A 7,231-nucleotide genomic window follows, 5' to 3' on the forward strand; every position below is an offset into this window, starting at 1 on the left:
AAAGGAGAAAACCTGGTGGGGGGGGCGGGGAGCTGGGATTTGCAGTTCTCGCAGGAGGACAGGACCCTCCTGACCTTCCTAAAAAGGGCTAAGAGCAAAGATTTTAAAAACCAAATATAAAACTCAAAAGCCGCAGACACATCCCAGGGAGTTCGCGACAATTCTGCCCCTTCAAAAAAAAAAAAGAAAGAAAGAAAAAGAAAAAAAAAACTGCGATCAAGCCCCAGTTAAAGCATTTTCATGGGCGGAGGTCACTGCAATCCGGAACCCCAAGCTCCGAGACGCCCACCCCCACCCCCGCCCCTGGGGGGGGGTGGGAATCCGCGGGAGTGATCAGAGACACACAAAGGCCAGGCAAGACCCCGGGTGTGTTTTCAGGTACAGAATCCCTCTGGCCTCCGCAGGACCGAGGACACCTGGCTCCCGGGGACAGAGAGGGGGATTCCTGGGAGCTCAGAAGAGCACCCCTACCCCCCAACATCCGGCCTGGCCAGGCCCCCAGGAGGGGCAGGGGCCCTGCCATCTCCCCTCGGAGGAGGGCAGGGAAAGGAAAGACAAAAATGAGGCAGTGCGAGAAAAGTCGGGGCCCTGTCCATGAGTCACTCCCGCCCGCTCGTTAATTTTCGCCTTTGCAGAAGTGTAAGCCGATTGATTTTTCATTTTCCCCACGCACAAGCCCCCCCCACGCTTCTGAAATATCAGCCAGAGACAAGACAGAAATGGTACGTCGGGGTTTTTTTTTTTTTTTTTCCTGAGTGTCTTTTCTTTCTCTAAAGAAAAAAAAACCCCACATAGTACACCCCATACCTGGAGCTTCTAGAAGGCTAGGAGGGTGACCCCCCCCCCCCCCCCCGCCGGCAGGCATGAGAGACCCTGGTGCCAGGACCTCCCGTGCATCTCTGAGCTAGGATGGGCGGGTCTCTGGGCTGTCCCTCCTCCCTGGGACAGGGTGACAAGCCCGGGAACCTCCATGCCCTGCCACCCCCTGCTCCCTCTCCTCCGCCCCGCAGGCCAAGCCCCAGCTTTCTGGTTCCAGACCGCCGCCAGGTGAGGGGACAAAATTTTAAGAACATCTCCATCCCCCACCCCACCCCAGTATGGGCCACAGTGTGACTCTGTCCACGGACCCATGGCAGATTTCCCGTGGGATCAGCCTGTGGATCCCACCCAGGCACCGTCTCATCCCCTCCTGTCCCCACCAGAGGCTGAGCCACCCTGCCCAGCAGGCAGCTGGGGTCTCCCCAAATACCCCACCCAGGCATCCTTTGCTGTGGGGAAGGACAGAGCAAGGGCAACGTGTGGCCGCTTCGCTGGAGAGGGAGAGGGGCGGCTTCCTTCTCGCCAGTTCTGGGAAACGGGATTGCCCCCCCCCCCCACCATGGGAGGAGATGCCGGGAGGTTGTGTTGGGAAGTTGGGGCCCCAGGCACCTCAGCACCCCTGCCTGGGCCCCCTGCCTCCCTCCAGAAGCACAAGACCTCTGGAGGGGGACCACAGCCCGCAACTCGCCCACGGAGCCCACGACACTTCAAGAACCTTCCGCTGGCACCGAATGACTTCACAAATGGAACTAATGCAGTCGGCGCAAGGCGGGGTGGGGGCACCGCTCTCAGTTGAAAACATTAAGCTTTGTCAATTATCCCCCAAACCCGCTGGGTTTATAAATATCCACCTTTATTTTTAGGGTTTTCCTCCTGATCCCCAACTCTCTACACGCCCCCCCTCTCCCCCCTACGCACGGCGGCTGTATTAAAGTCACGGGCGGCAGGTGAACGCTGCGGGGCACCTGGGTGGAAAAGTCACACTGTGACTTGGAGCGTCAGAAACACCGCCCATCCCTCGTCCCTGGTCCCTCCCGGGCCACCTCGCTGACCATCGTTCGGGCCACTCGGCTGCTGGAGCAATCGGCAGAGCCACAGGTCTCCTGGCACCCCGCTCCAGGACGCAGTAGTCCAAGGGGAGCGCTGCACTCCAACCCCTGTGATGCGCTTCTCGGTGCTGACCCGGAAGGCAGGAGGGGAAACTGAGTCACGCCCCGGAAAGTTGAGAAGCGGAAGCCAATCCATCTCTGTCACCGGCCCCGGGTCCGGGGAGCCCCAGGCAGAGCCCCAAGCTCTGTGTGACCCAAAGAAGAAGCAAAGGGGTGAATGGTGGTGGTTCCAGAACCGTCCACGGAGATGCCGCAACTAAGTCCCTCAAGTCCAGGGAGCTCCTCCCCCGCCCCATACCGGCTCCTCTCACCGTCGTCCACAGCTACATTCCAGTGTTGGGAGAAAAATGTCTCAAGTCTCCAAGGGTGGCCCAGGGACCTGTGGAGACACCCGGAACCCCGAGGGAAGCAGGCAGAGAAGGGGCTCGGACGCCCGCTGGAGGGGACAGAAACAGAACTACCAGTCCCCGGGCGATGACCTATGCGGACCGCAGGCTGGTGCCTGGCTCTCGGTACCCCTCTCCCTGCAGCCAGCATCTGCCCACCTTAGGGGCCTGGAAGGGATCCTGGGGGGAGGATGGATCCCCCGGGGAGCCCAGCGACCACCCTGGGCAGCGTCCTCCAAGCCCATACCGGGCCATACCAGAATGCCCCATCCCATCTCCTGCAGGGGGTGGGCAGAGGACCAGGCCATGGCCTCTCCCCCCAGGACAGCCACTGGCAAGACAGCACCAGCCCCCGTCACCCCCCGGGGGGCCGATGTCATCGGCTGTGGCGGCGGGAACAGGAAAGCGCATGAGCTCACCAGGCAGGCCGGGTCTCCCGCGACGTTTTGTTTGCCTGAGCCCAATTATACCAAGTCTCAGGGCGATTGAGTATGGCGGGTGGCAACCCCCAGGGGGCTGTGGGGGGCCCAGGCCCCAAGCAGAAGTGCACCGTCATGGTGAAGGTGCCCCCAGGCCCAGGGGATGGGGCAGGACGAAGCTTTCTGGAGAAGAACGGAGACACACGCAGACCGCAGGCAGCAAGAAACGCTGCGCCGAGGGCATTGTCGGGGGCAGGGGGCTGCCGCTGGAGACTCAGGTCCAAGTCGGTGGGCTCTGGGATGTGGGGGTGGGAAGGAGCCGCCCCAGCCCCAGCTGTCTGCCTTCCGCAGCCAAAGTATCAGCTGGCAGAGGAAGAAGAGAGCTGAGGGACAGAAGGCGGGCAAGATTGGCAGGAGGAGGGGGGCACAAAGGAAGGGACCCTGGGAGGGGGAGGGGAGCTATGCAAATGGCAGAATCGACCGAATCCCTCGGCCATTAATAAAAGCTCCAGCAGCAGCAGCGGGAGTAGAGGCGCGGACTGGCTCTCTCTTCTCAAGGGAGGCGGGAGGCAGCTCTGAGGGGGAAGCGGGGTGCCCCAAACAAAAGGAGCCCTTGCCCCCCCCCGGCACCCCAGGAACAGTACTGATGGGGGGACATGGAGGGAAAGCTAGGATCCCAGCAGCCAAAGTCTGGGTGGAGGCCACTGGGGGCTCAGAGCAGGTGGGTCCCTGTCCCTGGGACTCCCGGGGACCCTCCAGCTTTGTCCGAGCTTCTTGGAGTGCTAATACACAACCTGGACACCCAGACACCATCCCCCCCTCTTTGCTAGCTCTGTCGGCCAGGCTGGTTTTTCAGCGGTTGGGCCAGTGACAGAAGGGCCCCACGCTCAGAACGGGGACTCCCCCAGACTGAGATGGGGGAACAGGGGAATCCCAGTGGAGCCTTAGAAAGGGGAGGGGAGGTGTCCCCCAGTTGGAGGCGCTGGGGAGGTTTCTTAATTTGGGAGATGAGGTCCCTAGGGGGTTACTAAATTTGAGGAAGGGACATTCTCAAAAGCTGCCCATTTACAGGGCTACCCGAGGAGAATCTGAGATGGGGGAAGGGTCACTAAGGAGGAGGTTCTAGATGAGGGTGGGTGGGTAGTGCGGACCGAGGCTGAAAAAAAAATCCCAGTTTGCAGAAGGGCTCCCTGATTTGAGAATTCTGGAGAAAAGCAGCTGAAGGGGAGTTCTCCGATTTAGGAGGTTTCGCGGAGGGAAGTGTCCAGGACTTGAGGGGGTGTTAAGGGGGATCCTAAATTTGGGAGAAATTTCCATAAGGAGCAGTGAACTTGGCCGCAACCCGGCCGAAACCCATGCGTCCAGGGCTCCGGCTCCCTAACTCCGGGGGGCTCTCCTCAGGGCACGCCCCCCCCAGCGCCCCCTTCACCGGGTTCCGACGGCTCCGCCCCCCTGGATGACGTCACCTCCCCTCCCCCCCCGCCCCTAAGGGGGCTCCCGGGGCGCGCAAAACCCCCGGGGCTGCTGGCTCAAGGGGCGGCTTCCCCTCTCCCGGGATCCCCAAGGGGCCCCCAGCGCCGAGGAGAGGTCGGGTGCCCGGTGCGCGCGCCCGTCCGTCTGTCCGCCGGAGTCCCTGGGGCTGGGGGTTGAGCCTCGCCCCGCCTGGGGGGCTGGGAGGGGGCGCCGGGGCCGCAGAAGGGTGGGGCAAGGCCAGGGTGCCGGAGCTGCGGCCCCTTTCCCCAGGGATGGACGAGGCCGGGAGGGCGCTAGGGCGAGACACCGTTGAGCCGGAGGTCTCGGGGGGAAGACAACTGGAGAGCGAAGGCGGCGGGCAGAGCAGCCGCCCTGGGCGCACCGGCCGGTCAGCCCTCGCTCCCACCTGGAGCCACCCGTCCCGGGCTGGTCTCCACTCCGGGGCGCCCGCGAGTCCCCCTCCCCCCGCACAGCGCCCCCTGCCATCAGGACCCGCCCGGGGAGCCTGGCCGGGAGCCGCCGGGGCCAGCAGCCCCTCCGCACACACGCGCGTCCCCCCTCCGCGCTTCTGCCCCGCCCGCAGCCCCGGGTGGTGCAGCCGGCGGCGCTGGGCAGCTTCCAACGCCGCGCTCCGGGCGATTCCAGCCCAGCCCCCTCCCCCCCGCCGCGGCGAAGCCCCCCCCAGCCCCGCCCGCAGAGCCCTCCCCGCAGCCCCTGCCCGCCCCGGCCCAGCCCCTCGGGGCATTGTTCGGACGCCGCTAGCCAGGCGCCGCGGCTGGGCGTGCAGCCGGCTGCAGCCGGGCACCCTCCGAGCACAATGGCCGTGCAGGCTTTCCCGGCACAAAGCCGGCGCGCTGCCCACTCCGCTGCCTCCGAGACCCCCACTGGAGCGCCTGCAATTTTATTTTAATCGAATTCACGGTTCCCCCCCGCCCTTTACCTGGAGGCTGGCTGGGCTGGGCTCCCCCGGCTCTGCCCCGCTTCACATCCTGGCTGTTGCATGGGATTCGAGCGGAGCCCGAGCGCCAGCGGCTCGCGGCGTGCGCGCGCCGGCCGGGCTGCCGGGCGGGCGGCGCGAGGACACTCACTGCGGCTCGCGCTCCCCTCGCGCCGGATCGCGCGCCCCCCCAGCCGGTGACGTCATCCCTTCCGCCAGCGCCGCCGCCGCCGCCGCCGACCGGGGGCGGGGCCGGGGCGGGGCCGGCTCGCGCGCGTCACTGCGCAGCCGCGCGGCAGCCACGCCCCCCGGCCAATGAGACGGCGCCGGTTGGTCAGGTGGCCCCGGGGCGTTTAAAGGGCCGCGAGAGCACGTGGGGCGCGGGGCTCGGGGCTGCGCGGGACGCGTGGGCGGTGGCGTCAGCGCGAGGGACTCCTCCGGCCACGCTTGCGGGACCCGGGACGCTCGGCGCCTAGGGCGTGGTGCTTGCCGGGCCCTGCATTCGGTCCTGCTCCAGCTCCCCCGGCGCCCTTCGAATGCGTCCACGTTCGCACCCACTGCTGGCCCGCGGGTGTCCACGCCGCACCCGGCCGGCTCGTGACGGTGCCGCCGCCCGCCCCTCCTCACCCGGGGCCCTCGGCTCTGCCTGTCCTTCGCCTGGAATAATGCTCCCCCGGGATCTTTCCCTTGTCCCTAAGATTCCTGCTCCAGCCGCAGCTTCTGGGGAAAGCGCTCCCGGCCCCCGCCGCCAGCCGCCCTCCAACCCGTCGTGCGGTTTTTATCCGGGTCCCCCCAGCTGTGATGTGACTCCCGACGGCCCGGGGTCCCTGTGTGGGGAGCGAACGGATGAGGAAGCATTTCCCTCCGAGCGAGCACTCTGCAGACGCCCCACCTCATTGCCGATACCGCTGGCTGGAGTCCGGGCCCATCACCCCAGGAACCCCAGCTCAGTTGCTGGCGCGCGGGGCAGGACCCTGAGCCTCAGTTTTCCCACCTGCAAAAGGGGCTTGCCCCGTGGGGGCTCAGTGTCCTGTCTGTGAAAGGGAGCAAGATAAAGAGTGTAAGGGTGACCTGTTGAGGATACGCTAGCCTGTCGTTGGTGCTTGAAAACGAGAAGAGCAGAAAGAGAAATGAAGGGGAGGCTTGCCATAGGAGGTCGGAGGGCGCAAAGACCCCGCAAGACCGCACACTTCCGGATGAGTTCTGAACACGCTGGAGGTGTTTTATTTCTCCAAGGTATGTGTTTGGAGAGGGCCTTGTGCCCACAAAAGGACACAAGTTTAGAATTTGGGGTTTTTCCTCCAAAATCGTTGATTCATTCATTCCAGGCCAAAGATGCAGATATAAACAAAAAGCTTTAACCCCGGGAACAAAATGAGAAGGCGGAAGTCATAAATAGGAGAAGAGAGAGGAGAGAATGAATAATTAAACAAGGAACCTAAATTAAGCTCGGAGTTTCCCAGCGGCCAGTGCAGCGGCCAGGTTCGAGGAGCCTGTTTGGTTCTCCTTCCTAGCTGCATGACCCTGACCTAACCATTGACAGTCTGGCCTTCGTTGTCTCATCCATGCAATGAAGACCCAACCCCATCTTGGTGATGGTTTCTCATACACAGTGGGTACTCTAGCTGTGTGTGCCTGATGAAGGCAGAACGAAATGTGATTGCTAGTTCTGGAAGGTTAGATATGGCAGGAGCCCCAGCGTTGCCACCTATTAGGGGAGGGACCTTGAACAAGCCACTCGGCCCCTCTGTTGTCATCTGCAAAAGGGGCAACCACATTTACCTCTGAGAGTTCTTGCGACCAACAGAGGCAAGGGCGTAAGAGCCAGAGCAGCCTATGCCCAGGAAACCCATCCATTCGGCCCTTCCCTCTGTGTGGCATGCTAAGCGATGAAGATACAGAAGTGGACAAAACAGGTTAAAAAAATGTTCATGCCGGGGCGCCTGGGTGGCTCAGTGGGTTAAGCCGCTGCCTTCGGCTCAGGTCATGATCTCAGCGTCCTGGGATCGAGTCCCGCATCGGGCTCTCTGCTCAGCAGGGAGCCTGCTTGCCTCTCTCTCTCTCTGCCTGCCTCTCTGTCTACTTGTA

The 7,231-nt window shown here is 63.5% G+C and overlaps 1 protein-coding gene across 1 annotated transcript in view; it reads right to left on the reverse strand.

Moving 5' to 3' along the window:
* PTPRS (protein tyrosine phosphatase receptor type S) overlaps positions 1 to 5,361 on the reverse strand; it is a 94,007-nt gene extending 88,646 nt beyond the window's left edge. The window contains exon 1 of the mRNA XM_032307167.1: positions 5,147 to 5,361. The gene's annotated coding sequence lies outside the window, so the exon portion shown is untranslated. The remainder of the gene's footprint in view (positions 1 to 5,146) is intronic.
* Between the last annotated feature and the right edge of the window lie 1,870 nt (positions 5,362 to 7,231).

Source organism: Mustela erminea, chromosome 1, assembly GCF_009829155.1.
Source record: "Mustela erminea isolate mMusErm1 chromosome 1, mMusErm1.Pri, whole genome shotgun sequence".
NCBI classification, from domain to species: Eukaryota; Metazoa; Chordata; class Mammalia; order Carnivora; family Mustelidae; genus Mustela; species Mustela erminea.